Raw genomic sequence first — 13,003 nt, 5'->3', positions numbered from 1 at the left:
CTCTCTCTCTCTCTTAAAAACAAAAAAATTCATCCCACTACATTTCTACTCCCTGCATCCACTCTCCACCTTCTGACTTTTTCCGCAGTGCATACACACGAGTTATGGGTGAAAGACATATATAAAATAAACGGCACACTAACATAATAAAATACAGACAAACGGACAGACATACAGACTTTCGCATTTTGAGGGTCTATGTGACTAAACATAACCCCCCACCCCTTGTGTACCCAAGTGGCAGGATTTTTAAAAATACGTTCTGATCTCATATCATCTTACATCAAGATCTATACAGAATGGACAAGTAATGTGAGGGGTAAGTATGAAATCTTTCACGATCTTAATATGTACTGTCAAAGATAGGGATAGCCGTCCAATGTGATACTGTTAAGACTTGACAATGCAGCATTCACATACAGGAACAGATTCCAATCTTCTTTGCTAGTTTCGTTCCCGCAAACGATATTTGTCTCGACATAAGACTTTTAAGGCTTTAGTTGGGATCCCTTCCCAACTAAAAGTTTCAAGAGTTTTGGAAACTCAATACTCGCACTCACATAAAGAAAGCATGCCTACAACCGGGTTTCTTATTCGCGTCACTCTATAAAGTTTAGTAACTGGCATGGGAGGATACAATATGCTTCTTCACAATTATCAGTATGTTGATATGATATGATAGGATATGTAATATTTTCTTTTATATCATAAATATTACATCATGTGTCTTCTACGGATGTGATAATAATAAAAAAAAAACAATATAAAAATTTGTAGCTCGATGGGGATAATTTACTGTCTAGACATGTCTAGACAAGAAGTGGGAGATGAGAATAAACAGCTGGTTGGTAGACTTTAGTAACCAAATTGAGAGTATATAACTTGAAAAGGAAACTACTAAAATCCACATCGGACACTCGTACCAACATTTAGCCGGCGTTGTTTTCCATATATCATTAAGCATTGTAAAGAATGTAGAATGTTATAGAAACAAATCGACACCTATGGAAGATACAAAGAGGAGATCTGAATATCCAGAAGATCGAACCCTTGGGCGATAAAATAAGATAAGATAATATTTTATTATCCCAGAGGGAAATTTTTCTTGCCTGTACGGGACCGTAAAAACACATGCAGGTATACATAAGAAATTTAAATTATTTATTACTCTCAGTAAAATTGGATATGAAAAGAGAAGTAAAGCTGACAAAATGTGCATTCACATTAGATACATCATTCAGCTACATGTAGGAATCTAATTGCAAGACCATTGGCGTTATATTGATACATACTCTACAGAGCAACACATATCTATGCTCATTCTGACAATAGCCTTATGCTAGATTGTAAAAAGCTTCGTTTATATCTTTCTTTCTATGTTGCATCTCTAACAGGAATTTTCTTTTGCTGAAAAAAAGGCAAAGTACAGGAAGGTGGCTTTAAACCATGATCGAAGGTCAAGAAGGTAAACAAACGTTGAGATTTTAATAAACCTGGCAAGCGCGCCAACATCAATATTATATCACAAATACACACTCGTGAACATGTGTACTCACATACACAAAGGCAAGCACAAGCACACACATACACACACACATACACACACACACACACACACACACACACACACATACATACATACACACACACACAACAATAAGAGACAACACACAAATACGAGCACTAAAAGAGGAGAGAAAAAAAAAGCAACAAAGTATTACATGTATCAGTTGATCCACCACTTAAAGCCCTTTAACTGGAGAAAAGAAAATCAACGAGTGGACAGATACCTGTTTTCTTCCCAGGTTCTCGACAGTGCACCTCAACACCGCCACCTCCCCCACCCGGTAGCTGTAGTTGTTACTGCTGGATACAAAACGTGGGAGATGGTTCAGGTCCAGAGGTTGCTTGCCCTGGCTGCGGCTAAACACACCTGGTGATGACAGAATTGGTGAACGTAGTTAAGAAAAAGCCTTGAATAAAGCAAGATTAATAGGAAATAACATTGACACATAGGTTTTAAAGATTACCGATGAAAATACCGACTGAGACAGCTGGAGCTAATAATAATGATATTAATAATAAAAATAATAATTATTATATTAATACTACATGCCCTCATAAATAAATGCAAGCATACATGCCCATACGACCTCGCCTATACATTTATATTACATGATAATATGTATACCAACATTCGCACATGCCCACACACATTTGCTCACATGCATCGTACCCATCGTCTCTCTCTCTCTCTCTCTCTCTCTCTCTCTCTCTCTCTCTCTCTCTCTCTCCCCGGATATCTACTAACCCAAACGAGGGTACCCCATATTTCCCCTGACGACAGGGTTATTTTCTTACCCATTCCGTTTGTACATGACATTTCAGCAAACTATACGTACAATGAACGGTAAGGCACAGCTCGGTGTGACATTAAACACGAGGAATGCTATACCTGCGACCAACTTTGGGTTTCCTGCAAATAGCGACAGAAAGGTTCTGGAAGGAATCCAGACCTTTGCCTTAGCGTTACGTAATCTTTCTTAAATCATTCCAGTACCGAAGTACCAGAGATCTATGAAAGCATCCACATGTGATTCGACAGTACAATATGACATTATATTGCATTATTTGACATGGCCGTGACCTATTCTCTATTCAAAGTATGTTATGCACATACAGACTATCCTCACCCTCGTTTCCGATCGGTTTTGTTTATGTTATGCACTGCTTTTAATTATTAAATTACGAAGGAGAGGGATCGGTTGATGAACAGTTTTCGGCCCATAATAGATCGAGTCGGATTCCTGCGTTTGTAAACCATTAATTTACTTTCGACCAAAAACCTCCGTCTTCTCATCTCTGGGTTCCAGCTACTATTTTGTAGTACTTTTCGTACATACACGCTGGCTCTTGGCTTAACCCATAACTTCTCACCAGGCTAGTGTGACGCGCCTCTGTATGAATTCTGTGAGAACGGTCTCAGAAATATAGAATGGAAGTATTTTCACAAACGACATGTTTCCTGAAAACTAATTGGGTTTTGGATATATCTAAAGAGGTGCCAAGGTTATCAGTATAACATCAGGATGCAAGTTTGGGCTTAAGCAGCCAAATAAACGTGGGTAACGTAGGAACACACAATAACTCAGATCTGTCAAAATATTGGTCCAAAGCAAGATGCAAGATGTTTATCAACATTTCCATCAATGTATACCTCTATTACGGTTTTGAAGTATTTTTATTCAGCTCGTCGTACCGGACCCCCAAGTGGATCACCTGCAGCCGCATATTATTATTACTCTGTCAAAAGTATAGTTCAAATGCAGACACTCCCTCTCTAACGTAAATTTGCAAAACGCAACTAGATCTAACGCCAAATTCTCAAGACCCGCGTTACAGCTGCGTTTTCGTTCATAAACTATGACGTGTTGCGGTGACACGCCAAGCAAGATGACGTAATCCAGAATCGTACCGTCAACTGTTGTCTATCGTCCGTGAAGGGCATACCGTTACAATTATTATGATAACAGATCAATCTGATTACAAACAACTCAAATGGCATGTTCTATAGCATAGCGCGTTTTTTCTTTTCAATTTCCTCAACTTGCAGGGTAGAAGCCAGAAGAAGCATGAATGGCAAGGAGCCGATATTGCCCGGAGCTAGCCACTTCTGTTTGTGTTTACAGAATCCGGAATGACGACAGGAGGTGTTTGCGTCATAAACTGTTCCTTACGGAAAGCAAGGATTCTTATCAGCGCAGCACCTGGTAAAGTAATCTACGATTTGTGCATCACGTTTTGATCTATCCTGTCTTCGATGTTGTGGCTTAAGGTGTTCGTTTGTGTTTATCTTCTGCAAAACACAACATAGTCTGGGGAGAGTGCAAGCACTTTCGCAGTGCAGTGAGGTGGGCACCTACTTTAAATGAAAAAAATACTGGCTTACACATATTTGACTAAATTGGAGAGTTTGACTTTTCGTAATTCTATCTCTCGTCGTCTTAGCTTTTTATCCCTATCAGATTTATCATTCTTGCTGCCAGCCTTACACCATTCAGCTCCAATATAAAAGAATGATCTTTTCGAATGCCTTCCAAATAAGTTAGATCTTATTATAAATCTGTCATCACTATGTCTAAAATCCCTTTCCTCAAACCACGTGGGAGGGATACATTTTCCGAAATTCTCCTATCCTTACATCTGTACTACGAATAGCCTCGGTTGATGCGTATTCCACGACTGGGATCTTTCCAATAAAAACATTATTAACAGATCGACGGCCAAATCATTAGGATACCGCACGTATCGCCCTACATCTGCTGGATCCCTTGAGCTTCAGTAACATAAGCGATGTGTACGTATGTGTGTGTTTGTGTGTGTGTTTGTGTGTGTGTGTGTGTGTGTGTGTGTGTGTGTGTGTGTGTGTGTTAGTGAGAGAGAGAGAGAAAGAGAGAGAGAGAGAGAGAGAGAGAGAGAGAGAGAGAGAGAGAGAGAGAGAGAGGGGGGGGCTTTATCTTTATCCATGGAGTCTCATAGCTCAAAATGGCTTTTGCTCATAATAAATATCCCAGAGTATTGCTAACTCGTACCACATTACAGAGATTAGTTCTCGCAACATCGCACGTATGGAATTGATCAGAATGACGAATTCTTCATGATGATAGCAGTACGACAGTTTTAATTGACCGTCAGCCAAGATAAACAAAGCTAATGATGGTGGAATGAACTGAGAGTAGCAAGATTTTATTATTCGACAATCCTTGAATTAACAACAGGCAGTGGGGAAACATGACAGGTATTAGGCCTAATACGGTATACAATGTCGGGGAACATAAAAAAAAGTCCTGGGCATGTTTAAATACACGGATCGCGATGAAATTCCAAGTTTTAAGGGGCGAGTTATAGTCTCCACGTTATAGGTAGCTTAAAAAATGTATGTCTCATTAGTCTATCCATGTCCTCTAAAACCTCACTTGTTGGCCACATTCAACGTTGAGCAGGTGGTTAATATACACGAAACCAATTCTTCCATGCGCCCTTCTACTTTTTTAGTTTATCTGTGGCGTCGGTGGCCTAGTGGTTAGGTTCGCTACCGTAAGGTCGTGGGTTCGAATCCCGTCAGGGGCCCAACGTTGTGTCCTTGGGAAAGGCACTTTACACGAATTTTCCTCACTTCACCCAGGTGGGAATGGGTACCCGGCTAAAGACAGCGAAAGATCTTGTCAGTTTTATAGTGTTTGAGCGCTTAATCAGCTGCTTGCACTGTGTGCTTCCCGGGAAGCTGAGAATGGTTCGGAGTGTCCCTGCTCTGTTGGGGTAATAATGTAGTGTAAAGCGCATAGAGCCTGCTGTTGAGCGGGGATATGCGCTATACAAATGCTATTTATTATTATTATTATTATTATTATTATTATTATTATTATTATTATTATTATTATTATCTACCTCTTTGGTCCCAAATCCGCATGGTGTCGTGTCCGTCCGTCCGTCCGTTGTCTGTCTGTCTGTCTGTCTGTCTGTCTGTCTGTCTGTCTGTCTGTCTGTCTGTCTGTCTGTCTGTCTGTCTGTCTGTCTGTCTGTCTGTCTGTCTGTCTGTCTGTCCGTCCGTCTGTCTGTTTGTTTGTATGTCTGTCTGTCTGTCTGTCTGTCTGTCTGTATCTTTGTCAAAATAAACGTCTGTCAATATTTCTTTCAAAGCTGTTAACTTCTCTGCCCAACAATGTGGCGTATTACTGTCAGTAATAATATTTCTATAAATATTGCAAAAATCACAAACACTCGAGTAGAGCTGTCAAATTCCTACAGAGGACCTTCACAAAGAGACTGTAACATGTATAACGTAAGAGTATATTAAAATCCTATTCTTTTTTAATCTTTTTCCAAACGTCTAATCTTTTATTGAGTGTTTTTGGATGCTTTGTTCTAACGGTTTCTTTTTGTTTTGTTTCTTAGGACATTTTAAAATGTGTTTTGTGTATTCCAATAGCATAAATGACAGTGGCTACATGTAGCTTTAGAACAGCAATTAGTCTAATTGACATCTTCGGATCGAACATCTAAAGCACTATTCGCGTATAAAACGTTCCATAAAAAAAACATAATTATAAATTATTAATTTGGAACGTTATGATAACTTTTAGCTTAGAAAAATGCTTTATACACCGTACACCCTCATCGAAGTACTAAATTCTGAAATATCAAAATCAATTGCAACGTTGTCATCGTGCAAATATCACTTCACTTCAGTGGATTATGATGAGCAGAAAATCTGTTTTGAACATTGATATAAGAATTCGCTTTTCTAGTCTGCTACTAAATTTGTTTTCCCTTGTTGAAAACGTGCATGAATCCTCAAGATACATGCCATACATTTTTTGAAGGACGGATAAAAGCCTTAAAAAAAACGATGACCTAGAAGCATTTACATTTTGTTACATTTGAATCGTCCTAGAAGCAAAGGTCAATATCATCTCAAGAAAAAAAAAATTAAAAGTTCTCAAAAAATTCCACAAATACAAAACAAATGTCAACGAACAACACCACACTGCACTTACAGTTTCGCATTCCATATTTCTAAAGAGCAAGAAAGAAACTGACGCGTACATCGATCTCCTGCATTGATTTGATCCAATTCTCAAAAGACAGGTATGGATCATAGCAATTCTCAACTGGTGAGAGTAAGATTCAAGGGTTCACCGAAGAGACCAGGTGGCTGCACTTCTCACTGTGTTTGCCTAACCCTTTATCACAGTTATGTTGCCAATATGTTCGGTATTCGGGCTGTCTTTAGGATCTGGGTAACCTCAAACTGGTTTCTTCAATTACTAGACTACTTTTTGTGTCTTGGAAACGGTCGATTCCCTTTCGATGGAATAAAAACTGTTAATCCGCGTTTGTGGCTTTTAACATTCATAATACAATAGTATGTCTACGAAAATTCTCTTTAGCTACGATGCTTGGTGGTAGAATCGCATTTCAAAACGTGTCTGCCAGTTTTTGCCAAAACAAAATGATACGTTATCGTTGTTAACCGTAATGCTTTATCGCCACTGCAATGCTTTATAAAACAACAAATAAGACGCATACACTGAGATAGGGATAGGGCTTCTTTTCTTAGTTTTGAAGCCCCTTTGACTTGTTGTTGGTTTTTCAAGAGATGGCATTCCCGCAGTTCAGGTAAAGAATCAAACAGTTGCCTACATTGTCATCATTTCAGTCTTCACTTATCGCCCAGCAAAGACAGACGGAAACCTAAGAAATAACAATATGCAAAGTTGATTTTTTCCTTCCATTTCTTTTCTTTTTGTGTGTGATTTTTTTTTTTTTTTCTTGGGGGGGGGGGGGGGGGGTTGTTCAATGGAACATTCCTGGAATTGCGATTAAGAAATCAAAACAGAGCAGACGTATTTTGCTCCGGGGTCAAAACGTGAAAACAAAATACAATTCCCGAAATTCCGTGAAGCATAAAGTTGTCAAAGTGCAAAAGGGTTGCAAGATTTTTGCTCAACAAAATCAACGTGTACGAGACGTAGAAAGATGGTTTTCTTTTTTATAACAGCCAACAATAAAAAGGTGCACCTTCGTACCCTCGTGTATCTTCTTATGCACACACGTTGACACGCAGGAAAAACGTTAAAAGAGAGTTTGAAAACAAAAACTAACTTTCAAAGAAACGTTTGTTGCTTGAGAAACCGTTGACAGAGGTACTTCAGAGCCCTAAAGCTGCGCCTGCAGCCAGGCAAACGGCGTAAATTAGTGGGTTTCAAGTAGCGCTCTCGAGCCACGCACGTGCAAGGAGATTGGTGAGATGCGCGCGGTCGTATCCTCTAGCACAGATAACAGGATTTATTGTTGCTCCCTAGATGTTGAGAAGTGAAAAGAAGTCGATAATCGTGATAATCTTGGAAACCTGCTATCTTCAATTGACAGCTCGCCGTTGGAAAACGGTTGTTGTAAGTGATATACAACATATTTTTTCTAGCGCATGTTAAATCTCTAGCTTAATTTTAAATTCGACTTCAAAAGAGACAGCGATGTTGATATCGTGCCCCGACAGCACCAGCACCAGCACCAGCACCAGCACCACAAAGGACTTATTTCTCAGACAAACAGTGTGCCTATCAGCAAGGCATACGATAATATCATTATCTTTTAATTCATCCTGGATCATAGGAGCATGAAAACTGAAACATTTATGACTCCATTTAGCCTTCAGGCTCGTAGCCATTGTTTTCAAAATGAAACGTGAAATGGTGTAAGTTTAACGCCCCTATCAACATTACTAGGTTATAAGAGACGAGAACTCCGAGCTTAACGTCCGTCTTCGAAAAGAACGAGCCAAATAGGAAATTCGTGTAAAAAACCTTTCAAAAGGACACAACATTAGACCAATTTAAGGCTCGCACCCCCAAACCTGCTATCTCATGATTACGGGTCCGGTAGCCCGAACAGTAGACTACCGATCAAACAATTATTCCCAAAGAGTTATCGGTAAGTTTGTTCATTTGTCTTGCTTTCGATTTTAAAAAGTACCATATCATCTTGAAAAGAATTCCATTTATTTGCAATTGAAGGGGATGGGGGTTGTCTGGCTTTAGTAGTATAATTAGCGAGAAAATGGCCGCCAAATTTGATGTCTTCCACAGCTGCAGGCAGAATCCTTGGAAACCGAAAGTTTACGTCTTTTGTGCCTTTAATCAACAGTTTTCAGTAAAAATTCACCTAGAAATGAGTTTTAAAATGAACAAAAAAGGTGTTGAGCCACACAAAAAAATTTCGAAAAAAAAAATTTCGAAAAAAAAAATTGCCAAATCGGCAGAAAGATGCTGGTTTCAGTTTTCTCTATTTTATTATTATTGACAATAGCCTGGTTTCACCATTGATGTCTCAAAATAGCTCAGGTCGTCTGTGATACGAGTGAGTCAGGTGTCAAGCCAGTTTAGCTGACAGCCAGGCCACCCACGCTCTCATCTAGAGGAACACGTGTGCAGGGACAAGGGTTAATGAGATTTAATTAAAAGAACAAGAGTACCGTGGTGATAATACTTTTGGATGTAGACTACGTGGTTTTTTTCCTGCTCCAGTAGCTTTTTCGAGGGGAAGGGGAAGGGAGTTGTTGTATACTGATCCTGGAAATTATTGTAATACATGTTATTTTGTGATATTTTTGGAGTATACAAACTGTTTATTGCTCACACATAAGAGTTGTTCCTTTGGTTCAGATATCATAAGACAATAGACGCTAGAACGTTTGTCAACCAAAAGATGCTTGTGGCAAGAATGAAGGGTCGTTCGCAGATTCCACAGCACAAAACTGGCATTATTTATGCCTTTAGGGACCGCTCTATGAAAACAATGTTGTTGTTATCGATAAAGATAAAAACAGAGTGAGATTAGTTTTATTTACTAACATAATATATGATACGTGGTTCGTACTTCTGTCCACGTACTGGGTCAACCACAAAGAAATAATGCTGACAACGACATTTATCATTGCATCCTGGTCTGAGTATTTCTGTCTGTCTTCTTGCCTGTCTGTCTTCTGTCTGTCTGTCTGTCTGTCTGCCTGCCTGTCTGTTTGTCTGTCTACTCTTCTGTGAATCAACCAAAGATCTATTCTTATATTAGTATTTAAATTAACTGTTTAGTATCGAAACATTCGTAAGTTCTCTTTTGGAATAGTGTCCCTTCTTCCGCAGTTTTCAGATCTGGTTCACAAAAAAGTCGGCCTCTTTAAAGGCAGGGTACAGGAACATCTATGAAGCTTAGCTTCTATAATATGCGATATAAAAACGATCATTCACATTGCCAGCAATTAACGTTCTTCAGCGTTCTCTAAAACGCTTCAGTCGGGATAAACAACAAAACGTCAAAGAAATAAACGAGAGCCTGAGCTCACAACTAAACTAGATCTAGAAGTTTCCTTTAAAGAGGTGGGACTTTGAAGAAACTCTGTAAAAGGTCAGCTCTGTGAGATTTCCTTCGTCTTTTGAACTCTTTGCCATCGGCTTACTTAGATACTGTTTATTGAAGAGACAGAGCCTTCAGCAAACACTGCATCAACCGTGCATATGATTATCGGCCGCAAGTCCTTGGGGGCACGGTTGTTTTTTTTAAACCACCCCCCTCCAAAAAAAACCAACCCTCCCCCCCAAAAAACCAACAAACAAAACAACGGGCCACATGTTTTTGATACTCTACTGGAAGAATAAGCTTTTTCTGACGTCACAGAAGGAAAGAATGTCTGTCTTCAGAGTAGACTGCAAAGATTATAAGCACAGGACTCACGAAAGCCTTGAAACATCTACAAAATAATAAGTGGTCTTTTTGAAAGAGATTAAACTTCAGCGGCAGGCTGGGACGGTAGAGAAGGCACTCCATCCTGCTGTTTGTGTTTATAAGTGCTGCTGAGAACTTTTGATTTTGGGAGAGAAGAAACGTAATGAAAAATTTAGAATTCTCTGAAGATGAGCAGGAAAATGTCTCTTTCTGCCCCCACCACTCCCCTCCCCATCTCTCTCTCTCTCTCTCTCTCTCTCTCTCTCTCTCTCTTGTTTCTCTCTCTCTCTCTCTCTCTTTCTCTCTCTCTCTCTCTCTCTCTCTCTCTCTCTCTCTCTCTCTCTCTCTCTCTCTCTCTCTCTCTCCCCGTCTCCCTCTCTTTCTCTCTCTACCCCCCTCTCTCTCTCTCTCTCTCTCTCTCTCTCGCCGTCTCTCTGTCTCTCTTACTATCTCTCTCTGTCTCTCTTTCTGCTTTTCTCTCCATTTCTCCCAATTCATGAGCTTACGTGTTTATACGGCTTTGTGTATGAGTGTTTGTGTGTTTGTGTGTATGCAGGTGCGAGCGCTTGTGTGTGTGTGTGTGTGTGTGAGTGTGTGTGTGTGTGTGAGTGTGTGTGTGTGTGTGTGTGTGTGTGAGTGTGTGTGTGTGAGTGTGTGTGTGTGTGTGTGAGTGTGTGTGTGTGTGTGTGTGTGTGTGTGTGTGTGTGTGTGTGTGTGTTGCATGTGTGAAAGTGAGTCCCTATTTATTTGTTGTCCTTTTCTACATCCTGAGTCACATACATGCACGCACTCCCACATGTGCTTGTATTCAAACAAAAATCAGGGACTCGGAAATGGAAACACATACAACAAACCCAAATTAAAAACAGAGGGAGCGGAAGATGTAGAAGTCAGACAACAACATTCGCAAAAATATGGGAACAGGGAAGATCAGGTCTCATAAAATAATGAACAGACAGCGAAGAGGCAATAAAGGTATGGGGCGAAAGCGGGCTCAGACTGTGAATGTGAATGTAGTATTGTTTTATAAATCCCACAATGGGGTTCCAGGAAAACTGATCAAAGCAAACAAAGGGCCTGAACACAATCTCCCGTCCCCCAACACACATTCCCCTCAGGAAAAAAGGGAGAAAATAGACAAATAGACAGACAGACATACAGACAGACAGCCGGACAGAGAGAGAGAGGGAGAGAGAGAGAGAGAGAGCAGGAGAGAGAGAGAAAGAGAGAGAGAAAAAGAGAGAGAGTCGTGGAGAAATAAAATGCTTTCAACTTGGAAGAACAATGCCACAAAACTTACAGTAAAACTTTAACACAGAAATGAGGCAGAACTGCAGGAACAGATCTAGCGAAAGAATTTGCGGAACAAACAAGTGCTGTATGGAAGCAATAAAGAAAAAGAGTACTCTGCACATAATGTGTACATCTGCAGTACAGAGAAGACCAACATTCCTCTTTCACGGAGGGACGTACTATATACGGCATGAGCTTACTTTCTTAAACACGTCATTATTTAATCCCTCGGAATTCCAGAGTGACACCAACGGCACGGTAAACGGCGCCACCCTCTTGGACAAGCGCACCTTTGTACCAACGAGAAGGTAGTGTGCAAGATTTAAGCAGCAAATGCTTAAAGTATTAAGAACGTCCACGCAGGTACATCTGAATGCAAACTATATATCCACAGACTTAAGCTAAGGACAGACTGTGCTGCACATGAGGTTAAGACACAGATGCTGTCGTATTGTTTAGGGAAAATAGTATAAGTATTAGTCAGTAACTGGAGACAGAGATTTACATTACAAAATATCTTAACAATTATTCATATTCATAAAATAAAATAAAATATTTTTCAGAAGAAGAGAACTTATCTCATTTCCGGCCTCTTCACATAAATGTTATAGACGCTGTTGTATAATTATAATTAGCGAAAAAAGAACCCAAGACTCTTTTCTCCTCTATAGAATAAAAATATGGTCACGGCTTGGTTTCTCATGTATCCGTATTGGGACTGTATGTTGTGCTCTAAAAGCTCAGGTCAGTTCTGTGTTGTCTAGAACGTAGAAGTATTATTTATCATCTCTAAATATTTCTGTCTTGAACTTTACTAGTTTTATCTCTTCTTCAGCATCCCCTCCCTGGACCTCAACTGCATTCTTTCTCTCTCACTCTCTCTCTCTCTCTCTCTCTCTCTCTCTCTCTCTCTCTCTCTTTCACTCACTCTCTCTCACTCACTCTCTCGCTCTACTCTCTCTCACTCTCTCTCTCTCTCACCCTCTCACTCACTATGTGTGTGTGTGTGTCTGTCTGTCTGTCTGTCTTAGAGAGACAGGGAGAGAGAAAGGGAAAGATAGATACAGAGAGAGAGAGGGGGGGGGGAACGAAGGAGAGAGAGAGAGACCCGAAAGAACGAGAGAGTGGGACGATTCTCTTATTAACATCGACACAAATCTCTTGGAAAATTTTTCACAGTAAGAGAAACGATACTCTGCCCTTCAAATTCAGTCCGATACGCTGGTGGATATTTTTTTTCAATAAGATACGGAATAGCTGCATGTTCCAGTATTCAAATGACAGATTTTGGACACTCTGCCTCTACTCTCCATTTCTGTGTGTACACCCTCCTTATCACCCAGGTTTATCTGCTCACTGAAACACCCGATTGCGTGATAAACACATGTACGATTCACCCAACCCACGACTCTCTCTCTCTCTCTCTCTC

General features: G+C 40.0%; 1 long non-coding RNA gene across 2 annotated transcripts in view; it reads right to left on the bottom strand.

The window, feature by feature from the left end:
- Window positions 1-1,793: 1,793 nt before the first annotated feature.
- LOC101861808 overlaps window positions 1,794-13,003 on the bottom strand; it is a 105,452-nt gene continuing 94,242 nt past the window's right edge. For both annotated transcript variants that reach the window (XR_004858469.1, XR_220389.3), the window contains exon 3: window positions 1,794-1,933. This is a non-coding gene — a long non-coding RNA (uncharacterized LOC101861808). The remainder of the gene's footprint in view (window positions 1,934-13,003) is intronic.

The sequence above is a fragment of the Aplysia californica genome, unplaced genomic scaffold (assembly GCF_000002075.1).
Source record: "Aplysia californica isolate F4 #8 unplaced genomic scaffold, AplCal3.0 scaffold00138, whole genome shotgun sequence".
Classification (NCBI taxonomy): domain Eukaryota; kingdom Metazoa; phylum Mollusca; class Gastropoda; order Aplysiida; family Aplysiidae; genus Aplysia; species Aplysia californica.
Note: the sequence above shows the minus strand (reverse complement) of the source record. Positions and strands in the feature narration are given on the sequence as shown.